The sequence below is a fragment of the Panthera leo genome, chromosome B2 (genome assembly GCF_018350215.1).
Source record: "Panthera leo isolate Ple1 chromosome B2, P.leo_Ple1_pat1.1, whole genome shotgun sequence".
NCBI classification, from domain to species: domain Eukaryota; kingdom Metazoa; phylum Chordata; class Mammalia; order Carnivora; family Felidae; genus Panthera; species Panthera leo.
The window spans coordinates 73,251,738-73,278,063 of NC_056683.1; the positions used below are offsets into that span (position 1 = coordinate 73,251,738).

A 26,326-nucleotide genomic window follows, 5' to 3' on the forward strand; every position below is an offset into this window, starting at 1 on the left:
GTTGAATCCCAATGGCCAAGGGCATCTTTACTTTGATAAGTGTAATTTAATGAAGTTTCCCCGGCTATATTAAACTAAGCTATGCTGTGGAATTGCAACTACCGATAGTACCAGAAGTCAGAGCATTTTTTTTTCCTTTCTGTATTCACAATGGCATTTCCACACTCAAACAAACAACAACTTTGCAGTCTTTTCTCCACCTTTCTTAGGAAAACTTGCTCCCAGAGGGAAAAACAAAGCAAAGAAACAGTCCCCACACACCAGCCAGTAGTGCAATTATGACAGAAGGGGAAATATGTACGTGTCAAACTGCACAGGCTTTGGGTTATCTGGTCTCTATGAAGAGGACTTTTCAGTTGGATTTGAGTGGGTGAAATTGCTGTTTCACTCACAAAAGTATTTTTATTACCAATTTCCCAGAAGACTTTTACTCATAGCTCTATCTTTATTACTCTGAATATTGGCACATTAAATATACTAAGGTTTAACAAAATGGAAGTGAATGAATGATGGACACTTCCCTGTCATGTCTGAGCCCAACAGGGTTTTACATCTCATAAGTTATAGGTGACTGCCACAGGCCAGACTCATCAAATCCACATGAGACACATTGAATACAGATGTCATAGGCCAAAGGCTCAGTATATTTATTAGTCTGAATGACTCTTTAATTTCCCTTTCTGGAATAAATTCCTCCAGGGATGTGGCTTAGACAATTTTTGGTCCCTCATAACTTATTTTTAAAATCATCCAATATAGAACTTAAAATACAGAATGCTCAAGAGTTTCACTATGAAAAATGTACATTCCTAAATTGTAATCCTGCACTGCTCTTCTAGGGCTGCTGTAGCAAAGCATCACAAAGTATCACAAAAGTATCTGGAGGCCGTAAATCCAAAATTAAGTTGTCAGCAGAGCCATGCTCCTTCTGACGGCTCTAGGGGAGATCAGTTCTAGGCCTCACTATAGTTCCCAGTAGTTCCCTGGCTCAGTGGCAGCAAAACTGCAATCTTTACAAGCCCTGGGTGGTTGTGTCCAAATATCCCCTTTTTATAAGGACACTGATGACCTCATCTTAATTTGATCATCTGCAAAGACCCTATTTCCAAATCAGGTCACATACATGGGTCCTGGTAATTAGGACTTCAACATCTTTTTCAGGGACACAATTCAACCCATAACAGCTCCATGCAGTCCTGCTGTACATGCCCTTTTACAGGGGAGAGCAACGAAAGTCAGCTTGAGCATCGCAGAGATCAGATAGCAACCTTGCTATCTGAAGCCACAGAAATGTCAATGACTTCCACTCTTCCAAATCATAATTCATTGTTTTTAAAATATTTTAATGTTTGTTTATTTTTTTATGGAGAGCACCAGCAGGAGAGGGGCAAAGAGAGAGAGGGAGACTGAGGATATGAAGCAGGCTCTGTGCTGACAGCGAGCCCAATGCAGTGCTCGAACTCACAAACTGCAAGATCTTGAACAGAGCTGAAGTCAGACGCTCAACCAACTGAGCCAAACAGATGCCCCATATAATTCATAGTCTTAAGTAAGATCACATTTGGGTTTTTTTTCTGAAAAGTAAGAAACACTGTCCAGAATGGAGAAATATTGATCCGCAAATAACCATCAGACTAGCCTTTTCCATATGCATCACCAATGAGAAGCAAGATTTGGGCAATGCCCAGCTACCCCAGTTATAATAAGCAGAAAAGATGCAAGCACTACCTGACATTATTTCTCAGGGGAAGGGAACAAAACCCTTTAAGTTGACAAGTTACACACAAAAGTAATAAAGGACAACATTTTGGCAAATGGGCTTTTGATGTTTTTACAAGCTTAACACTTAGCATTGTGTAAGCTTTCTCCTTTGAAATATGCAGGTAGAACAATTTATTTTCTTTTTCATTTGGATGTTCTCTAGAACATTATATTCAACTCTAACAGCATGTTGTGATTCAAGTGGTTTCTCAAGCTAAGTACATTTATGATAATAAACACAATAATACAAAATAATAACTAACATTTCGTTCTTCCCATGTGCCATACTTTGTCATAAGACCTTTTCTTATTTTAACTCACTTAATCTTTACTGTAACCCCGTAGATGAAACACCATTGTTTATCACCATTTTATAGAAGAGGCATAGAGAGCTAACTTGCCTAGGGCCACAATGCTACTAAAAAATGGAACTGAAATGTGAACCCAGAAAGTTTGGCTCTGGAGCCTATGTTTTATAATATTAACTTCCAGGGGCACCTTGGTGGCTCAGTTGGTTAAGCGTCCAACTTCGGCTCAGGTCATAATTTTGCAGTTCATGGGTCAAGCCCTGCGCTGGGCTCTGTGCTGACAGCTCGGAGCCTGGAGCCTGTTTCAGATTCTGTGTCTCCCTCTGTGTGCCCCTCTCCTGCTCTTGCTCTCTCTCTCTCTCTCTCTCTCTGTCTCTCAACAATAATAAAAAAAATTTAATATTAACTTCCAAATCTATAGTTTTTAAATGTTCCAGTAAGCCAAACTATAAAAACTGAATTTCTTTTAACTACCCTTTTGAAGTTACGTTAGATATTGCTGCCACCTAGATGAAATTGTTTACTGAAACCAACATTATAATTTTTTACTCACCACGAGTATAAGCTATTTGTTTATCTTCACTGATTTTTGGTTTGGTTTTTTTTTTTGGCTTTATGATACTCTTTCCCGGGTAGGTCCAACTAAAGGAAGGTTGGTTTGGTGAATAAGCCTGGTTACTCATACAGTCCTCTGGTGTGTGTGTGTGTGTGTGTGTGTGTGTGTGTGTGTGTAATATATATATGTATATATATATGTATATACATATATATATCAGAGAAGTAGAAACACACACACACACAGATTTAATACAAAGAATTCACTTGTGTGATGGTGGTGGTTGGCTGAGTAAATATGTAGGACTGACCGTCAGGAAAGGCGGTCACAGAGGCTGGAACTCACAGGCTCAAGCTGAAGCAGCTGTCACGGACAGAATCCTTCTTCTCAGGAAACCCTTAGCCCTGCTATAAAGCTTTTCAGGCATATTGTCCAGGATAATCTCTCTGAGTTAAAGTCAACTGATTATAGATATTAATTACATCTACAAATTCCCTTCATAGTAACACCTAGATTAGTGTTTAGTTAAATAGCTGAGGACTTTAGCCCAAAGTTAACATGTCAACACACATTTTTTACATATTTATATATGTATTTATATAATATTTATATAATATATATTTATATAACATATTTATATATTATATATATAAATATTATTTAATATTTAATAAAAATGTTTACATTTTTGTTACAAAATGTTACATTAAATGTTAACATTTAATAAAAATGTTATTTATATAACATTTATATAATATATAACATATTTATATAATATATATTTGTATGTACATGTTTGCAGAGAGGGAGAAATTATATCTTCCATTTGGAATTAGGTTCTTGGACAGTACAATTAATAATACAAAAACACAGCTTTGGGCATTATCTTGTGGAACTACTTCTTAATGAGAAAAGGGCTTTTTTTTCTTTGAAAGTTTCTGAAGAATAACTTTTATTCAGAACTTTGTTTTGAAATAAAAGTATTCAGATGAAGAGGACTTAGTTGTAAATTCTTCTAAGAGAATTGTAAAGTTACTAAGTTTCTCATATAATTTTACTTACAAAATCTTTCCAGGAAAATATCCTATAATGCAAACAAATTTAAGTACTACCAGTTTATGGAATAGTCTGGACTTGGTGGGGCTCTGACAGAAGACAACTTTTCTTTCACATGGCTTTCCAAACCATTTCTTTTGGACCTCCCATCTACACCCATGGGTGATATCTCAGGCAGATCTCAGCTTTTCCAGTCACTTCAAATCCCATTTTCTGGTATTAAGAAAACCACTCCAACCTCATGTCCTCTCACCCATTAGCTGCCTCCAACAACTCCTGGATGATGGGAAATTGGAGAAAGAGAAGTCTGAGGTGTCCAGATGCTAGCTTTTTCTGCCATGAGATTCTTAAGTAAGTCCTTCAGAGACCTCCTACCTTCGAGGGACATCTGATGCTGAACTCTTCCAGGTCACAGGCTGCACTTTCAGTATGGCCTATTTGACTCTCCCTCACTTATGCTCTAAATAGTGCAAACTCTTATAGCTGGGGTTGCCTCCCCTCATCTGGCAGTGCTCTAGGAAAGTGTCCTTTCAGGATGGCTCTAGTCCAGCCACTTTCATAACATCTACCTACCTCTTGGGAACACTCAGCATCTAGGGTAACACCATCTCCAAGGTAGCCTTTCATCCTTGCTTTGCCATTAGGGGAAGCTACATACAGCCCCTTGATGCTATGCTACTGCAGACAAGTGACAAGCACCAGACACTCCAAATTCTAAGGTATAAGATTAGGCCCTCCTAAAACTTTCCAAGAGCATTCTCTTTCCACTTGCTCTTAAGCTGAGAAAAAGACTTGCCTAGATGTGATTTAATCCAGGTGGAAACTGTTGGCTCCTTTCTCGTAGACAATCTCCATACATGGTGCTTCTGAAGCATCAACTGTTTGGCTTGAGTGAAGGTGATAAGCACAGACCTTCCTACCAAGCCTACACCTTTCTTCCAAGAAATCCTCCCCTAGTCCAGAACTTCCTTCTCATCACTTTTCTTATCATTAAAACGATGGTGAATGATAGATTGCAGAACCACTCTTATCATCTCTTAGCAAGTCCTGCCTGGATAGCCTAGCATCACTCTTTAGAATGCATGGATGTTTGACAGCACTGACTTCTGCTTGGAGCCTCAGCCAGGACTTTTGACTAGGGTGCATTCTCCTTTAACATCTTTCTACAATTTAAGGAAACAATTATAGTTTAAGTAATAAAAAATAAGTCTTTACCAATTAGTCTTTGATTTATCAATATATGTTGCATCCACAAGTATAGTTCTGAAGTAGAAGCTCTTTTCATGACATTATGAGGAGGAACTTCTGCCTGTTCTTTAGGAGTAAAATCTGTTCATGCTTTGGGAATTTATCATAGCATTTCTGGGCTTGTTATGGAGTGAATGTTTGTGTCCCCTAAAATCCCTGTTGAATCCTAACCCATATTGTGGCTGTAATTGGAAATTGGATCTCTAAAGAGGTAAGGTTAAATGAGGCCATAAGTGTGGGGCCCTGGTCTGATAAGATTAGTAGACTTATAAGACCAGAGAGCTTGCTTGTTCTCCCCCTCCCTTTGGGTACACAAGAAGAGGTCATGTGAGTGCATAGTGAGATGATGACCACTTACAAGCCAAGAGAAGAAGGTTCAGAATGAAACCTACCTTGCTGGTACCTTAATCTTGGATTTCCCAGCCTCCAGAACTGTGAGAAATAAATTTCCATTATTTAAGGCACTCAGTCTGTGGTATTTTGATATGGTAGTCTTTGAAGACTAAGAGAGGGCAATTCACAGCTCCACTTGCCCATTCATATTTTCGCTCAACAATTGTGTTTCCTGGATCACTAGATTAAGAGATCTCCATCACCATATTAGATCTAATCCTAAATGTTTATCCTATAAATACAGTCTTGATGACACATTGTCTATAAGAAAAAAATACATGTTACAGGAAGAGGATCAAATACCAAAGAGTCACATTAGCACGTAACTCACTTGTCATTTAATCCAAATTGCCAGTACCATATGACAAAGCAGATTTAATTTGGAAGCAGAGAAATAGAAGCACTAGGAAGGATAGAATCAGGGCCTCTATTAGGCACTGTTCATAAAATATTTGTGTGAATCGAAAAAGGCAACCATTCTGTGAGTTTTTTTAAGTTAATTTATTATTACATGACCAAACCCGTGGCACATAGTCTAGAGAAATAGGAATGTAGGCAGCTTCCTCCACTGGCATCACTAGGTGACCGCAACCAAGGAGGGTGATGAATGGCTCTCTCCTTTTGTTATTTCTCTCCATCAAAATTAGTCCCACTTATGGTTCATCATGCTGGATGATGATTCTAAAAGATTCTGTCAAAAGAGAATCTCTTCGACCACTCATTGAAAATACTATTCATCCTTTCTAGTTACTCGATGCCAAATCAATTCTGGTTCAAGACCAAAGCTAATATTAGAAGAAAAAGAGTTTTCAAGTGTTTGTTTATTTTAAAAGAACAAAATCTACCCTAGGGAATAGTGGAAAGTATAATCCTTCTCTCCACAGGGGTGTGGTAGTAGGTGTTATGTGAGGCCAGGCCTGAGAGAAAAGACAAGAAAAGGGTTTTTTCCCATTTTCAGACTAGCCATCTGTGACTTAGAAATAAAAGTAAAAAAAAAAAAAAAAAAAAAAAAAAAGAACAGTCTTTAGGAATCTTTGCCTTTCCTTTTGCCAATATCTTTGAGAGTTCACTTTCTGTTCAAAATGTGAAGGGACATAATTATTTCCATGTCTGACTAATATGTGCTTGTTTGTGAAGGGCTATAATTCTGTAACCCATGTGGATCATGGTCTTGGTGTGTATTGAAAGTAAAAAATGAGAGCTGTTTTCATCCTGGCTCCTCTGCTGACTGAGTCACCATGTCCTTGGGCAAGTTATTTCCTCTCTGTGTACTCGCTTTTAAAAACAGAGAGATAATAGTGTTCCTGACCTCCTTCCCTCACTGAGATGTTGTCAGCATTAACAAGCAAGAGACCCATATTTTTAGAGTAGGAAGAAAATTGCTTAAATTTTTAAATATTTTCCCTCCCATGGATTTATTTTTTATATCTTAAAATTCCTAAGTGGATCACAGTGCAGATTTTGTGAGACAAAGGACATCACAAAGGCAGAGTTATAGTTGACTTTAGGGGACAAATCATTGGAGTTTTTTTAGTTTCCTTATGAAAAGGACAAAGACCAATGACATTTATTTATTTTGGAGACATTTTACAGAATGTAAGTTACCAAACAAATTTTAAAAATTATAGAATGAGCTAATAAGAAAAATATATATATTATAGTAAAAATAATGATAAACTGAGAGTTGGGGTGAAAATCTAGATTCTAGATATCTTGATTACTAACTTACTTAAGTCAACTTCGCTTCTCTAAGCCTTTTTATTAATGTGAGACATGAGAGCAGATGATAATAGTTATCAGGTCTAGAGTACTAAATTGAACAAGATTCAAATGAAATAATATATGTAAATTTTCCTTAAAATGATAAAACACTGTGCAAACACTAGGTTTTGTTGCTACTGCTGAGCCAACACCAGTCCCTCTTTCTGGTCACCACAGCATCACCTCATCTGCTTCAAGGACAGTGGTTACACCAATTTTCTTGGGCATGAAAACGGTGCCAGCATGTTCCACATAATTAGAGCTCCCACCCAGCCATTTTTCACTTTGACAGGAAAAAAAAAAAAAAAGGAAGGGAAGGGCTGTGTTCCATGGTTAGGCCAACCTTTGATTCAGATGTTAAATGAAAGCTTTGAAGGAGAGGTGATGGGTCTGTGCTGGCTAGGGAAATGAACTGTCTCCTTCCAAAGAGCCTTAAGTTTCCCCTACTTCAGGGTGTGTCAGCAGAGACACAAACAGAGGGTCAATTTTCCATACAATAAGGTTTGGAGTGTTGCCAACCTAGTCAAGGGCTGAGGGAAAGGTTTGTGGAAGAAGGCTTTCAACATTTTCAAATATTAGATGGCAAGAAAACATTTTTTTCTAGATGACATCTAAGGTCTCCTCCAACTCTGAAGCTCAATTAGTCTCTGAATCAGCAAACTAGAAAAAATTAAGGAAGCACATGGAATTTCCTTGACTCCTTTGTCTCCTGTTTGAGATCCAAACATTCTGAGTCATCTCAGAAAATAACATGTATTTTCAACTCACCAGAGTTTGTTAGCCTTCTCTAGCCACTCCAGGCCATCCTTGCAATTCTTTGTTCTTTGTAGTGAATTCCTCTCAATTGTACACCAGATTGTAAAGTCTGTGGGTATACGAATCATGCTTCTGGCTTTTTATTTCACTTTGTAACCCTGATTCCCTGAGACTCACACTTGGTTGAGTCAGCCATTCAAGGGTAGCTCTTTGTGTGTTTTTGCCTTTCTTTTACTGGTCCTTGGACATAACTCCTCATGACTGGTAGACACACATTTCCTCCTGATGCTCTGCTCTACATGTCTCCTCCTTCTGACTATTCTTTATGTTTCCAGACACCTAAGTGACATCCACAGACCATGTACAGAAAGGCCCTCTGGGAAGTGAGCCCTGAGGTGCTGGCCACGGTGGGCCAACATACTGCAGAAAGACAAAATATACTCAGTGTAAAAAAATCTCAACCATCCATAATTTGGCTATTGTTGAGAGTGCTGCTATAAACATTGGGGTACAAGTGCCCCTATGCATCAGTACTCCTGTATCCCTTGGATAAATTCCTAGCAGTGCTATTGCTGGGTCATAGGGTAGGTCTATTTTTAATTTTCTGAAGAACCTCCACACTGCTTTCCAGAGCGGCTGCACCAATTTGCATTCCCACCAACAGTGCAAGAGGGTTCCCGTTTCTCCACATCCTCTCTAGCATCTATAGTCTCCTGATTTGTTCATTTTGGCCACTCTGACTGGCGTGAGGTGATATCTGAGTGTAGTTTTGATTTGTATTTCCCTGATAAGGAGCGACGTTGAACATCTTTTCATGTGCCTGTTGGTCATTCGATGTCTTCTTTAGAGAAGTGCCTAAATGTCCATCAACTGATGAATGGGTAAAGAAATTGTGGTTTATATACACAATGGAATACTACGTGGCAATGAGAAAGAATGAAATATGGCCTTTTGTAGCAACGTGGATGGAACTGGAGAGTGTGATGCTAAGTGAAATAAGCCATACAGAGAAAGACAGATACCATATGGTTTCACTCTTATGTGGATCCTGAGAAACGTAACAGAAACCCATGGGGGAGGGGAAGGAAAAAAAAAAAAAAGAGGTTAGAGTGGGAGAGAGCCAAAGCATAAGAGACTGTTAAAAACTGAGAACAAACTGAGGGTTGATGGGGGGTGGGAGGGAGGGGAGGGTGGGGGATGGGTATTGAGGAGGGCACCTTTTGGGATGAGCACTGGGTGTTGTATGGAAACCAATTTGACAATAAATTTCATATATTTAAAAAATAAATAAATAAAAATTAAAAAAAATAAAAAAAAATCTCAACCATCATCCCATGGTGAAAAATAAATATTAGCAATAGACAGGGAAGGGAAAAAGAGAAGCATGCCTGGGTGGCTGAGTCGGTTGGGTGTCCAACTTCGGCTCAGGTCATGATCTCAGTTTGTGAGTTCAAGCCCCACATCGGGCTCTGTGCTGATTGCTCAGAGCCTGGAGCCCACTTCAGATCCTGTGCCTCCCTCTCTCTCTGCCCCTACCCTGCTCACACTCTGTCTCTGTCTCTCTCAAAAATAAATAGACATTAAAAAAAAGAAGAAGGAAAAAAGAGAGACTTATTTCTCAAAACTGAGTATCAAGTGATGACTGTGCATTATTTTAACTATGAGGTGATTCTAAGAGCAAACAGAACAGAGAACTTTTAGAAGTTGGAGTTTTACCCCCCTATTTTTGCCCTACCACTTTCTACGTTTGCTTTACACTCTTCAGAGTAGATCACCCAGTTCAAAGAACATTCAGTAGGGAGTAGGAGTAGAGTGAGAGAGAAGAAGAAACAGAAAAGAAGGAAAAATCAGTCATTCTGATCTGTTCAAAACACTATGTATATCTTCATTGCCACTGGTGCCATGAAAGTGGTTGTTAAAATACTATAAAATGATAATAATTTTAGCCCCTTGGATGGAACACAGTAGATTAATAGTTCAGCTTTATGTACCAGTTACTGAGACAAGGATGCAAGTGCCCAGGGCTAAGGACTAATTTAGCATGAGAATGTGATAGACTAATGGTCCCAAATGTTTACAACTTCTTGTTATCCATGCCCTTTGCAATGTACCTTTGCACATCTTCCCTTTATTAGGTGAGATCTGTTTTTTCACCTCTTGAATCTGTGACTTGCTTTGGCCAATAAAATGCCGTAGAAGTGATAGCATGCTGGTTCTAAGCTTAGGCCCTGGGAGACCTTGAATGCTTTACCTCTCCCTCTTGGAATTGGCCTACCAGCATAAGGAAAAGACTGGGTTGGCTTGCTGGATGAAAAAAAACACATAGCCCAGTCTTCCACATCACCCAAACTATTGGCTAGCCACCTGAGTGAGATCCTGCTAAAACATTCTATTCCTAACCAACCTAACAATGCACAGAAGATGCATTAGTGAACTTAGCAGAACTAAGCAGTGACCAGTTAAGCAGGGCCCAGAACTACCTAGCTAGCCCATAGACTAATGAGCAATAATAAATGAAGCAAAAGAGAATACAGAGTCATTCAGTCAATAGTTTGGCCAGACATTTTGCCTACAAAGAAAAGCCCATACATAAATCTGAAGCTAGCCAGAAGCCTAAGCAAATAACTTTCAGAGTTCACATTTTTACCAGGGCTATTTGGAATCCAGAGTGGGTTGTTCCAAAATAAGATTCAAAGGCCTAGAGAAAATTTTTAATAATAATCTTAGAAGCTAACAAATGTGAAATGCTTATTTCAAAGCCACCATCTTCTCTGATTTCCATAAACATGGGATGCTATTACCCTGGTTTTATGGAGCAGAGGTTGAGGGTAAGAGAAGCTAGGTAGGTACCAAGAACTAAGATGGAAACCATGGTTGTCTGATGCCAAAGTTCAGTTTATGAACACTGCACAGTAGTGGCAACCAAGGACCAAGGTGTGAGGCAACTGTCCTATTCACAGGGGAAACGGGGTTGGGGGCAACTAAGCTTATTCAGAATAAAAGGAGACAAGGGGGCAGCTGGAAAGAAGGCAGCTGCTTAACACCTGTCAGATGTTATTGCAGCAATAAACAAGCCCAACAAATCTTGCCTCCCTCCAGAGAATATTTATCTCCATGGTGAAATAATGCAAAACTGAGCAAGAGTCAGTCATAACCCGGGAGGAGGGAGGGGGGACTCAGGGTCACAGAAGCTTAGCAGATTGCTCTTTACTCTCTGCATCTGACTCATCAATCCCGTAGGAGTAGCACTTGCTTGCTATCAGCTCTCCCAGTCATCTCAATAGGCAACAGGAAAGGGGGACAAAGCCAGCAAAAATCTTATTCCATTGTAAAGCTCTTAGACTTGATTGGTGACGTCTCAGTGTCCCCTGTGAGCACCACAAAATATTGTTACTGATTCTCTATATGTTTAACCTACCCAATCCTCATGAAAATTACCATATTGAGTGCTCTTTGAAAATATCCTGTTTTTAAGAATCAAATTATAAACTTAACCCTTTGTATAGAATTAATAATTATTTTCACTCTCAACAGCAACTATGAGATATGTATTAGTATTCCCATTTTACAGATGAAGAAATTGAATTTTGGACAGGGGTAAGCAACTTGCCAAAACTCACAAAGCTGAGCCCCAGTCAAACCTAGGTTGGCAACTGTCAGAACTCATGCTTTCAACTCTTATCTATCGTCTACTATGACTAATATGCCAATAGAACATTTTTTAGTATGCCAATAAATATTCTGGATGTCAGAGTCAAGGATAAGACTCATTTTGAACTCTTGTCTATTTCTCTTTAACTAACAATTTGGAAATGGTACTGAAGATAGAATTCCAGAGTTGTCAGCACTCTGACAGGTAAATTCTGTGCATCTTAAGAATTATTTCCCTTCCAATATTATCATACTTCCAGATTCCTTACAGCAGATTTCAACTCCGCTGACATGCAATGGCAAAACCATTAGACTTCTCTATGGTGTTTACAATTTATTTTTCAAAATTTACACTTGGGATACAGCTCCCATTTATGAATCAATCCCACTAGTATTTTTCTGAGCTATATTACGAGGTCTGGAACTGGTTGTTTTCACCAAACCAATCTGCTGTTGTTTGGGACACAGGCACAAGGTAGGGTGCACTCAACCAAAGGATGCACCTGGGGACATGCTCTGTGGATTATTTTCTTACACTCAATTCTGTTATGGTGAGTTTTTATATGTTGGATGCCTGGATGGCAGGTGGAGGAATATGAATGCCAGATATCCAGAAAAATCATGGTTTTCTTATCATTTCCCTATTCCTATGCCTTTGTACTTTCAGGGAGAGTATGTTTGAAGTTCAAGTTTCTATCTATCACAATTCTCATTGTGTATTACCACAGCATAGTGGACTAGGAGGGCATCCAGGTCCTCTATATCAATCTTCTCCAGTTCATGGAGTCCACCTGCTGCATTCTTTTTAAGAGATATACAACTTTTGCTTGAATATTTTCAGTGACAATTCATTAATTCATGGGATAGTCCAGTTAATTATTTGAATCATTCAATTTACCAGTGTGACAGATATTAAAAGTGTCCTCTATATGTCAGGCACTGCCCAGAGACAATAAAATATCCTATACTTAGGACACTAATATTCCAAAATTAGAACCATAATCAGCCTTCCTTTAGCAGCTAAACGTTGTTTTACTGGCTCTCTCTTTTAAGAATTCACAGGGCAAATTCAGCTTTAGACACCCAACCCTGCAAAGTAATGATCCTTATGCCCATGGGAGAAACTTAATGTGAAGTTGCTATCAGTCAGATACATCTTCCAGACAGTGAGTGGTAAGACCTTTCCTTTTGACAGGAGAGAATAGGAGAGTAGTTTCCGACCAAGAAAAAATAGGAAGGAAGATCTACTGGTGCTGAAAATGTTTATCTGTGGTTAGACTTCATTGTTTTAGCATCAGAGTTGACAGTGCTAAAGAATGTGAAAACAATGCAGGATTTGTTATTAGCACACCCCTTGGTGCCGTGACCAACATTGAATCTTCCATGGCTTCTACTGACCACTTTCTACTTCTTCAAATTTCTTTTTCCTTTGCCTGTTTGCTCCTTCTCAACTGCCTTCATTGGCTTTTTCTGTTGTTTAGATCCCATAAAAGTTAGCATTCTCCGGTGTATGAATTTCTTCCCCATCTTTTCTTATACTACAGATTCTCTCATGTGGCTCCCATGGCTTCCACCAAATCTAGAAGTTGACAACTCTACTCCTCAGTTTGTATCTGCAGGCCTCATCATTCTCCTGGGTTCCACAATTATAATGCCAATTCCTATTTCTTTTAGGCACATCAAGTTATCCCCTTTTCCTGCCCCCTTTACAATCTGGCAAGCTCATATTCATCTTTCAAATGTCAATCCAAATGTTATCTCTTCTGGAAGACATTTTCTGACTCATCTAAGCAGTTATTAATGTCTTCCTATGCATTAGTGAATGGTCAAAAATATTATTGTGCATCAGACACCAGACATACTAAATGCTGTGCTGGATGATGAATGTATCACATTTAGGAAGATAGAAAGTCTGTACTCCACAGGGCATAAAATCCAAGAGAGAAGACAGAGGTTGTACATGTAATTTAGGTACATTGACTATTATGAAAGAAGCTATGTGTTATAGGTATCTATAGTGTAGTTAAGGCTGTCCAATAGCACATTCTGTACCTGTGAAATGTCCTATATCTGCACAGTCCAATATGATAGCCACTAGCCATGTGTGACTGATGAATACATGACATGACCATTACAAGTAAGAAATTAAATTTTTCAATTTATTTAATTTTAATTGATTTAAATTTAAATATTCAGCTAGTGGCATCTATATTGAACAGTGTAGTTTTAGATGTTAAGGAAGTTTTCCCTGAAAGAATGAGATTTATTGCTCTTGGAACTGAAGGATGAATAGATCTGAAAGGCAGGTGAGAGGTAGAGAGAATATTAGCATATAGCATTGTAAGGCCCCAGACTCACAAGTTCATATGCCCCTGTTAATCCCACACCCACCCCTTAGCTTTTGTAAACTTAAAATAGCACCTGACACATAGTAAGTGCTCAACATATATTTTCTTCTTATTATTATATTATTATTATCATTATTATTATTGAGTTCTGGTTTGTAGACTTATTCATAAGTTTTATTAAGTAATTTCTCCATTTATGCACTGTTAGCCTCCATTAATTTCATAAAAGTGGGACCTGTCTCAAATTATTTTCTATTGTGCCATAGTATTCTAAAGAGTTCTGTGCAGGCAAATTTACTCTCCATATGAAACATTCTACATTTAGGGGAATTAAATTTCAATGAGGACATAAATAGTCAAGTGATGATCATTTCCACACACTGTGGTTCTGAGCCTTACAGCATACAGGGTCAGAGCATGGAGTTAAACTAATCTATTCTAAGAACTTTCAGTTAGTCCTTTAACTAAATCTTATACCTCATGTCCTCCATAGATTTGGATTCATTTACAAGCCACTTCCCAGTGATAATTTTGCCTCTTACATGAAGTGTAATCCCACCTCACACCCTGCTTCACATTGCAATCAACAAGAAAGCATTCCCATCCCTTTTCTACAGGTACAATTTTAACGTTGTTGCAGTATGCTTTTATATATGACATGGAAAAGATGTGGGCAAAAGAAAGTGCTATTTTGGAATGCATGCTTGTCAACACTTAACAGGTGTACTATAAATACTGAAAGAGCTGTTTTTAACATAGCAAATTCCTGAGCATACCTGCCAAAGCCAATAATGCAGGTGGCTTGGCAATCTGAGCAGCTGATGCCACAACCTCACCCCCAAAGCTAAAAAGGGGCTTCAGCTTATTTTTAAACAGCAAAAGCCACCCAGATATCTCTATAAGGTATGAAGAGCTATGGACAGATGAGAAGAAATTGGATACAGAGAACTGAAAAAAGGAACTGTCAATGAATTTCAGGTGAGAGAGAGAGGGAAGCAGAAACTAACAAGAGCACAGCAAGTTCCTTCTCACTACCAAGCCTAATTCTGCCAATTTATGGTCAAGAGAGCCTTCCAGATTGTATCCAATGTTCAAGACCTAATTCAAACTCCACTTGCCCCACAGATCTATGATGACCTGTTACTGCTGAAACCCCAGTATATTTGTCTTTAATTTATAGGTTGGCATTACTTATATATTGCCTTATGTTATTCATTAAGATTTTACATGCTTGGTTATTATCTCCCCACCCAGAATATAAATTTCACAGGGCAAAACAGCTGTGACTTGATTATCCTGAATTCCCAATGTTTTAACATGGAGCAGGGCACCTCATGGAGCCCTTGATAAATATCTTCTGATTTATTCAATAACATGCTAGAAGATAGACCAAGTAGTGAGATTTAAAAAAAAAAAAAAAAGGCAAGGGAAGGGGTGCCTGCGTGGCTCAGTCGGTTAAGTGTCCAACTCTTGATCTCAAGAGTCATGATCAAGTCATGATCTCACAATTGTGAAATGGAGCCCCACTTCAGGCTCTGTGTTGACAGCACAGAGCTTACTTGGGATTCTCTCTCTCTCTCTCTCTCTCTCTCTCTCTCTCTCTGCCCCTCCTCTGCTCGTGCCTGCTCGCTCTCTCTCTCTCTCTCTCTCAAAATAAATGAATAAACTTTAAAAAAAAAGAAGCAAGGGAAAAAGAAGAGAAGGGTGCAGGGCTGTGCCCTAATAACAGCAGCTAAGCTTTCCTGAGATGACTCAGGACAATAGGAACATCAACAATGATGAGCAGACATGGAATAAATGGTTTGGACACTTGAATTCTGATGTTCTCTTATTATTGGCTGACAAATGGATTACATCTTCCTCTGACAGTGTATAAGGGACCAAGTTCTTTAGGAAAGAGACACCTATTCCAGTGTTAAGAAAAGGTCTATATAAAAGGGTTTCCCACTCCAGAGACTTGTGAAAATTCCTAATCAGACAAAATCATCTGACCTGTGGTCCCAGAATATTAGAAATGGAAGGAGATTCAGATTTAATCTGACCCCAGTACCATTTCACCATTAAGAAAACTGAGGCCCTGTGATACGAAACGACTTGTTCAATGCAATATATCTGGTTAGTGGCAGAACTGAATCTAGAACCCAGGATTTCTAGTTTCAAAAGCCAATGATCTTGCCACGTCAGTTTCATAAGAAGTAACAATTCTACTGGCCTAGTCAGTGAAAACTAGCAATGACTCATCTGTTTTCCTCCTCATTTGATTCCTTTCTTTAATCATCATGGACCCCAATCACTTAAACTATCCTCCCACCAAAATTGGATTTTAATTTCCTCATCTATATGTCCTGTTGCCCCTGCTCTAAAAACCCCACACAAAATGAACCCAATCATCTTCCCGTTCCAGTACTCCCCAAGGCTGCTGAAAACAAATGGAGAAAAATTGTACAATCACATAAAAAATTATAATTCTCACTTCCTGTACACTTACTACAGACAACATTCCTTTTGCTTATTATTGATCAGCTCCCTCTCCAGCTCTCGGCAGCTGTTCCAAACTATCACCTCTCTCCTTTGTTGCACGGGCCTCACTCTTATTAGCAGCCTCACCTGCTACTTCCCAGAAGAAATGAATGCTTATGGTATAAGCTACCTCAACCTTCTACCCAATGTACAAAGTTACATTCATTCCCACTAAACTTTACTTCCTTCCCTCCATTTTCCTGTTTACTTCTTCAGTACCTGATTCTATCAACAATCTCTTTCTGCTGTGTAACCAACCTCCCCCTCTTTTCTGGCTTCTCTTCAGCACATAAATGTTTATTTAAAATATATCCAAATATTTCATATCTCTTCAAGAAACCCTATCTTGACTCTGCATAAGCCCTGTGGCCATCACCCTACTTATCCTCTTCAGAGCCCAACTTCTATGCAGGATGCTATTTTTTTTCAAGTTTATTTATTTTTGACAGAGAGAGTGTGTTTGTGAGCGTGAGCTAGGAAGGGGCAGAGAGAGAGGGAGACACAGAATCCAAAGCAGGCTCCAGGCTCTCAGCGTCAGCACAGAGCCTGACTCAGGGCTCGAATTCACGAGCCGTGAGATCATGACCTGGGACGAAGTCAGACGCTTAACCAACTGAGCCACCCAGGCACCCCGGGGACTCTGTTCTTGATGACTCTAATTCCTTGCTTCCCATTTTCCCAACAGTACACTGTAAACTGGTGATTCTTGCCCTTAATTCTGAAAATGACTGGAAAGGTCACCTATAACATCTTAATGCACAGAGATCATTTTTGTGTATATTTTTTATTATGGCAAATATATGTAAGATAAAATTTCCCATTTTAATCATGTTTAAGTACATAATTCGATGACAGTAAGTACATTCACAGTGTCATGCAAGCATCACCACTATCCATTTCCAGAAGTTTTAGCACAAACAGAAATTCTGAATCCATTATACAATAACTTCTTTTCTCCTCTACTCTCAGCCACTGGTAAGTCCTCTTCTATTTTCTGTCACTATGAATTTGCCTATTCTAGATACCTCACATAAGTAGTAGAATCATACAATATTTGTTCTCTTGTGTCTGGTTTATTCCACTTTGCATATTTTCAAGGTACACCCATGTTGTAGTACGTTACCAGAATGTTATTCCTTTTCAAAGCTGGATAATATTTTATGTGTATATGCCATATTTTGTTTATCCAGTCATCAGTTGACAGACATTTGAGTTGTTTCTACCTTTTGGCTATTGTGAATAATACTGCTATGAATATTGCCATATAAGTATCTTTCTGCTTTCAATTCTTTTGTGTACCTAGCCAGAAGTGTGATTTCTAGATCATAAGATAATAATTCTATGTGTAACTTTTTAGAAACTACCAAATTGCTTTCCACAGCAGCTGCACTATTTTAATTCTAACCACGAATGCACACAAGTTCCAATTTCTCCACATCCTTGCCAACATTTGTCATTTTCCTTTTTTTTTTTAAGAGTAGCCATCCTAGTACATGTGAAGGGTTCTTATTGTGGTTTTGATTTGCATTTCCCTAATGACAGTGATGTGGCACATCCTTTCTTGTGCTTAATGGCCATTTGTATATCTTCTTTGGAGGAATGTCTATTCAAGTCCTTTACCCATTTCTGAATGGCCTTTTTCAGGTTTGTTGCCAGAAATTGTCACTTTTAGCCCTTTTCTTATTTGATCTCTCTATAGCATTTGCCTAAATTCTAACTAGAATGATCTCTCCCTCTAACTATATGACATCCCTCTTTCTTATCTCTTCTCTCCCTACTCTCATTATTCCATACTAATATCCTCACTAGCTCTTACAGCATTTAATCCCTCCCCACTCTAAAATTTATTGAACGCTTTTTATGTGCCACTTTGCTAAGTGTGTTACATGTATTCTCTCCCTTTATGTTTAAAACCATACATTAGGTAGTTGGGATTATTAGAAATGCCATTCTATAGATATGAAAACTGAGGCTCAAAGAAATAAAGTACTTTGCTTGCAAATCTATTTTATAACATAATAAGACCTCTATGACTGGAAATACTCAGACAAAAATTATGTTAACAAGCCTCAAGGTATTGTTTAAGTGATAATTTCATTGCTTAGTACATTGACTAGATTAGATATCACAAACTCAAATGTTCTTAGAAATAAGACAGCAGTTAGTCTGCACAAATGAAGTAAGTTGAGTATCAGACAGTAGAAGATGGTGGAGACTGTCTTGGGGACTAGAGAATATGTGCCTACCTGCATGTATTTGAATTTATACATTTTCATAGCATGATGAAGGTCAAATATAACAAATGTGAGAGCTAAATTCTATACTTAAACTGCCAATTGTACTCCATGGGCTAAAGTTTTAAGATAATTTCCATCTTGAAGACACAATCTGAAATGGATAACATAATTCTCAAACAGACTATTATTGATGTTTATATGTGCAAAGAACTGTGAGGAAGATAACACCATTAAGAAATTTAGTGGTGAAAAAAAGAAGTTATTAGTATCACTATGGATTCTAATGAAATTAGTAAGAGTTTGGTAGATATAAGATGCTGTGGTAGGAAGAAAAAATGGTGGAATCTGTGAATATGGTACTTTAGAGATGTGAATACTTTGCAGTTGATTCATTCAAGTGGCTGGACCTTGAAGTAGAGAGATTATCTTAGACTATCCAAGTGAGCCCAACTAATCACATGAGTTCTTAAATGTAGAGAAACTCCTGGCTGTGATCAGTAAGAGGGAGATGTGACTTAGAGAATAAGGATCATAGAGAGTAAAGATCAGCAACATTGCTGGCTTTGAGAGGGAGTTACAAGTGAAAGAAGATAGGGAACCCCTAGAAGCTGGGAAAGACAATTAAGAAGATTTTTCATAGAATCTCTGAAGTGAATACCTCCCTGGTTGGAGTTTTTACCAAGTTTCCCAGGTAAGACAAAAAAAAAAAAAAGGAAAGTAGCCCACAGCTATGGGAAGGACCACAATGACAGAGCTGATGCTGCTTTGAAGAAAGCAGAGAATATACACTAAGGAGAACATAAGGACCAAAATTTTGGAAAGTAAATGCCATTTAGGAGCCTTGTAGATGAGAGAGTTCAGTCAAATCAAGGCTGTTAACATGGACAAAGTAGCAAAGGATGTTTTCATTCACTTTAAGCTAGAGACTGTGCAAGTACTGGAAATGATTTTGAAATTGTCTCCTCTTTAGTTCAGTGATACTTTGTGTGTGTTTAATGCCGATTAAAGATTGTAGCATTGGGGCATCTAGAAGGCTCAGTCACTTAAGCATCCGACTTCAGCCAAGGTCATGATCTCGCGGTTCCTGAGTTTGAGACTCGTGTCAGACTCTGTGCTGACAGCTCAGAACCTGGAGCCTGCTTATGATTCTGTGTCTCCCTCTCTGTCTCTGCTCCTCCCCTGCTCTCTCTCTCTCTTTCTCTCTCCCTTCCTCCCTCTCTCTCTCTCTCTCTCTCAAAAATAAATATTAAAAAAAAGATTGTAGCATGATAGACACTAATTTTTAGTGAATAATTAGCCAAGAACTATTTACCTCGACGTTCCACTGTATTTCCCACTCTTACATTTATACTGTCCAGTAATGATAACTCAGCCTTGGTGGTCAACTAGACATCCCTGAATCAATAAATCTAATTTTGGGGGTACCTGGGTAGCTCAGCTAGTTGAGCATCCAGCTCCTGATCTCAGCTCAGGTTATGATCTCATGGTTCGTGGATTGAGCCCCACATGGGGCTCTGTACTGACAGCATGGAGCCTGCTTGGGATTCTCTCTCCCTTGCTCTCTGCCCCTCTCCTGCTCACTCCATATCTCTCAAAGTAAATAAACCTTAAAAAATAAAAATAAATAAATAAATCTAATTTTTGTGTGTTGCTATTGATCTCCTCCTCTTCCTTCATCAACTGTAACTGGTATTCACCCAGGCCCCCCTTACTGAGTTACTCTTCCTCCAAAACTATGCAGGGGCACCTGGGTGGCTCAGTTAGTTAAGCATCCAACTTCGGCTCAGGTCATGATTTCATGGTTTGTGAGTTCAAGCCCCACATCGGTCTCTGTGCTGACAGCTCAGAGCCTGGAGCCTGCTTCGGATTCTGTGTCTCTTTCTCTCTCTGCCCCTCCTCCACTTGTGCTCTCTCTCTCTATCAAAATAAATACATGTAAAAAAAATCAAAAAAAAAAAAAGACTATGGATATGCCACTGCCTGCACACACTGACCTCTGCCCCTCTATCCATCTCAAAAGCCTTGGTCTGGGTGAATCCTCTCCCCTAAAATTAGTTTTTAGAGATCACAGGACTGGTGAAAGAAAAGCTTAAAGTAAATGAAAATGCTCCAGTAGACACAAAATGAAAAGAGCATGGGCTCAGAATCAGAGAATTTCCTTAAACTGATCTAAACTTATGCAGTTAGAAGTCTTTTTCAAAAATATCATCCTACTAAACCTTCCAAAGGTATGATTTTTTTATTTTAATTGGAAATTTATATTTGATTGAAAAGATAGAACGTAACATTTTCAGTTTAATGCTTCCCAGAAACACTTGTCATTCACTGGATCATATGCTTAAGATAGGTTCAAAGCATAGGATTTAGATAATTTATTTCCAGGTAGGAGGATGAATGTATATGAATCAAAGAACAAACTAATAATAACTTTCCTTTGAAGCACACTTATAAGGGATTATTCAATAAACATTTACAGAGTACTTTCAATGTGCAAAACACTATCTTGGGAACTGATATACAAATATTTTTATGACATGGCTTCTTCAAGAAATTCACTGCCTAGTAAGAGATGAATACAGAAATATCATGGTTTTTTATTGTTACACATGTCAAAAAAATAAGAGTTAGCATTGGGAATTTGAAGAATGCTGCAATCTTTCCTGGATGATAAAATCAAGAGAATGTTGGAAGAACCTTTATTTGGCTATTTTTGTAAAGGATTAAATAGATGTAGAGATAAAAAGGTGGGCTACGTAGTCATAGGGAAAAGAGCCACTGGAAAAGCAAAGACAAAGAGGAAAACACTATGGAATGTGTTCATGAGCTATCAAGTAGAACAGTTTAGTTAAAACATAGTACCTAAGTGGAAAGAAATGGAGAAATGAGGCTTAAAACCAAATCATGGGGAATTTTGAATGCTAGGAGTTTGAATGCAATGGTGTTTTTAAAAGACATGATTCATCAAGACACATCTGGAGATAGCATATAGAAGATGGAAGCAAGGTAAATAGGAGGCAACTGAGATAGTTCTGGAGAGCTATCAAGGATATTAATTCTCAAGATCTTCACGTCCTCCATGTATAACTTTTTATTAATGCTATGTTTTGACTGAGCATCTGCCCTCTCTCTGTATACCATGCTACCCTGCCTGGCTAGACTTTTTACCACAATTTACTGCTGGATATGTCCTTCTGAGTCGGGTACTCAGTGAGAATGCACACCTCAAGGTCTCAGTTCTTCCTACTCTTCATCTTTCTGCTGCAGTTAACAGAGCCATGGCGGGCAATGTATCAAAAGGATCACTTACAGAAATGTAGGCTGTGTCTATAATATAAAAGGCAAAAACTAAAGGTAAGGCTAACAGCCAGTGAAAAAGGAAGAGAAGGAGTGCCTCCAAGAGGTAAATATAAACCTAGATAGTCAATGGCATGGTATTATAAGGCAGTGTTTTAATAAGAACAAAGTACTGAAAACCTTCTGTTTCTGTAGACATGAATAAAAAGGCTATGGTGTTTGGCAATTACCATATCTTATACATACCACATCTGTTCTAATAGTTATACTTCAGTGAAAATGTTCACTTCATGAAGTGAACTGAAGTTATACTTCAGTGAAAATGTTTCACTTCAGTGAAAGATGTGGATTAGGGTCTCACTCCACACCTACCATAGTGCCTGACATATAAAAGTAACCAAGTAACTGTTTCTTCAGTAAGTGAATGAAATAATGGGTAATCATTCAATATCACCTTCAAAAGAAAATATTGCTAATTACAAGGTAAGGGAGGTGGGTAAAAAGTGAATGGTAAGGAATGAGAAGCAAACAATGCAGACTGAAATATTCAGAAAGGAAATAGTGAGATAAACTAATGAATAGCATAAGAAGTTAGCAGGGGTTTGTGTTAGTGGTGGCTGATGTTGCTATTTGCTTTTGTCTTTTGTTTTTAAGTATGAAGGATATTTGGGACCTTGTATAGGTTGTGGAAAAAGGACAGTTTAAAGTATGACAAAAATGAGAGGTAGGTAAGAGTAGGGGGAAAAAGAATATGACTTATGGAATAAATAAATGGCCAAAGATCAGAAAACATGAGATAGAGCAAGTCCTCAGAAAAGAAAAGTGATACTTATCCTAAGAAAGGAGACATTGTTAAGTAAGAATAAACAGATCTTTGAAACATAAATCTTGAGCTAGATACAGAGACATTCTGAGCTGAATAATGTTGGCCTTGACTTCCCATGAAAGAAGAGAATGGGAGATTGTGCAGAGTTGAGGTTTGGTGATTAAGAAGAGTGGGAAAGATTAAGAAGAGCTACCTTGGAAATACATTTAAGATATATAATACAGAGTTATTAGCCCTAAGGCCCCAGATGATGGCAGAGGGCTTTGTGAATTATAGGAGGTTCAATCAATGTGGTTCGTGACTTCCTCCATGAAACATCTTAGGGAATTGTTAGATAGGTACATGCAAAAGTCAGAGGATGAGGGGCTTCGGATTACAAGGGAGAGAAACCCAGTTGCTAATATGCAAAAGCTAGAATTTCTCAAAAATTACTTTTAATAATTAGTTGTTTAGCAATTATCTCTCCCACTTAAGTGCAAGCCTCATGAGGGCAGGGTACAGAGCCAGCCCAGAGTAGGCTCTCAAAAAATAGCTGCTGAAGCAAAGGAGAGAGAAGAGAGGACAGAGAGAGAAGGAGGGAGGAAATAAGGAAATAGTATGACTTTTAGAGTTTTTGCTTAGAACTAATGGTCATGCTGTTCTTCATGTTATTTGAAAGGGTGTTCCCCTTTGTCAAAAGAAACACCCACTTTGCATTTAGAGTACAAAATGATGTGCTGTGGGCTATTTTACATTCTCTCACTTACTTTAGAAAAAGAAGCTAAAAGCATGTTGATTGTATATTAACTAGAGAAAAGTCACAAAAGGTAGTCAATAAAGTGCCCATAAAGTTTTCATTCTTAAGAGAATGTGAAGTCTGTTTCTGACAGCGCTATCAGATTAATCAAGAAGTCTGTTAGTGAAAATGATAAGAAAAATGGCACAATTTACTATCATTACCAAGGACATGTTCAAAAATAAACCTATCTCACCAGATCTTTGAGAAATGTCTGGTATCTACTAAAGCAATCTCAAGTACTGGATAAAATGTATTTCTGCCTATCAACTATGTTCTCAGATAACTTTTTAGTGGAAAATGGTGTTAATCAAATGATAGACCATTTGCACCAGGGGACAGTTCAGTGAGTGATTTTTTACACATGCTTTTTAACCAAGTCTGTGACAATAAAAGAGAAATTTAAAAGGAGTCAAATGTTATATCCATAATCAAAACCTTGTCCAGACAAGAAGGGGTTTCTGGGTTTTTTTTAATTAATTTTTTAATGTTTTTATTTATTTCTGAGACAGAGAGAGACAGAGCACGAGCAGGGGAGGCAGAGAAAGAGGGTGACACAGAATCCAAAGCAGGCTCCAGGCTCCGAGCCGTCAGCACAGAGCCCGACACGGGGCTCGAACCCATGGACTGTGAGCTCATGACCTGGGCCGAAGTCAGACGTTCAACCGACTGAGCCACCCAGGCGCCCCATGGGGTTTCTGTTAATAAGAAAGGGGTATAGGAGTAACTATGACCGTAGGATCAAGGACATCATGGGAGGAACTTAGGGTTCATTGGGTGCTTACACTTCCCAAGGTTGACATCTTCCAAAAGTTCTTTTTTTATAATGTTTTATTTACTTTTGAGACAGAGAGCATGAGCAGGGGAGGGTCAGAGAGAACAGGGGACAGAGAATCCAAAGTGGGCTTTGAGCTGACAGCAGTGAGCCTGATGCAGGGCTCAAACTCACAAACCATGAGATCAGGACCTGAGCTGAAGTCAGATGCTCACCTGAATGAGCCATCCAGGTGCCCTGACATCTTCCAGAAGTTTCTGAGGAGCATGTTATTTCTTTTGACTCATTCTCTAGTCCCGGAATCTCCCTGGAAGAATCTATTGAATATACAACTTTTATGGGTAGGTCTGAGTCATCTAGCCACAATTCAATGCTAACAGATGCAGAGAAATAATGCAAATAATCAATGATGACTTAGAAAACATAAACAGGTGCAATTCTACCCCAGTTCCAGATTAAGGGATATAGAAACAACCTTGGCATCACCCATCATCTTGTCCCTCCCACCACACCACACCACACCACACCTTGATCCATTCTGGCCATTCTAAATGGCCTTAAATGGACTTAAAATGTAGATGCTTTGCTCAGCATTCTAATCATAGTCGAACTTGGACTATGTTAATAGAAGGCTGGCCCCTAAGTGTCTAAATGCTCCCTCTGCTGCTTAGTCACATCTCTGCACACCTAACAGAGATCTCATTCTGATGACCACTTCAATATTTATCTTGGGTTCTAGCTTCCCTGAGAGTCCTGTGGTCCTGCCTTTATCTTTCTAAGATTGCTTTCTCAGGGGGTAAAGATCTGACTCTACATACAACACAAGTGTTTGTGTTGTTTATTGCCTACCTGAATTGCCAACACTTAGCACAATGGCACATATCAGCCATTTAGTATTTGTTGGACTGAATTGAAGCACAACCTGTTCTGGGTTCCCTGGCTCCAGTGCCAACCATTTGTTTGAAGAGTATCTGAGGACTACCACTTCCCACCTGCCCTGTGTGCTGTTTCTTGCTTGGCCAGCTGCAGGTCTGCTGCCAGTCGGGTTCTCATCTAGTATGGAAGGCCTAATGTCAGGTTTTAATCATCTGACTCACACATCCAACTTTAGGTAACAGGCAGTCCTGGCCAATAATTTCCAAAATATGACAAGAACAATCTACTCCTGGGTCCAGTGCCTCTTACAGTTACCTTCCCATTAACAAAGCACCTATTTTGAACTTGTTTTCCTAAGTCAAGTAAAATTTTATGTGATACTCCTTAAATAGCTAAGGCACAGGTATTTTCCTGTATTATATAAGGGATTTACTTCCTCTAGTATGGTATATCAGTCTCACAAGCAATGCATATGACAGTGTGTATAACTTATATTTTGGTATTGACCCACATTCTGTTGTCTTCTAAAATTATCTACTGAAAATGTACTAGACTGTTCCAGGACATTCTGAAATTTTATCAAGTACACAAAAATCTTTCTTGGCAAGGAAAACTGTAGTCAACTTTGAGAAAAGGATATTTAGAGAAACTATTAAGTTACTGATTCTTGTGTCAGGTAAAAATTTAAGCAAGAAAACATGTGATAACAGTAGCTGCCCATCTACACAATGGAGTATGTATCAAAATGCTTATATTATTTCACAATGTAAGAAATTTAAGATATAATTATTATCACATGTTTAATATGCATAGGACTTTAGTTTGAACTCATGCTTTCATCTTCTCTGTCCAGAAGAATCTTCAGTTTGAAAAGTTCAGAAGAAATGATAAGAGAGAACCAAAACCAAGATAAGTATACAGAGTATAACAGTATAATTGTAAAAGAACTTAAGTTTCATAGTCTGGAAAAAATACATATGGATATTTCAGGGGGAGGGAGACTGGGGGATGTAAACAAATTCTCAGAATTGAATCTTTGAGGAATCAGAGGAATCAGAAGATGAACCACTGTGATTCTTATTTCCAAAGAGGAGAGACAGATTTTACAAAACACAAACCAAAGATTTGATATATGTTTTAGAAAAAATTCTTGACTGAACTATTAAAAGCTGGGCTTGTAATACA

The 26,326-nt window shown here is 38.5% G+C and overlaps 1 long non-coding RNA gene across 2 annotated transcripts in view; it reads left to right on the forward strand.

Moving 5' to 3' along the window:
- LOC122220127 overlaps positions 1-26,051 on the forward strand; it is a 262,266-nt gene extending 236,215 nt beyond the window's left edge. For both annotated transcript variants that reach the window (XR_006202686.1, XR_006202687.1), the window contains exon 5: positions 25,995-26,051. This is a non-coding gene — a long non-coding RNA (uncharacterized LOC122220127). The remainder of the gene's footprint in view (positions 1-25,994) is intronic.
- Positions 26,052-26,326: the final 275 nt, after the last annotated feature.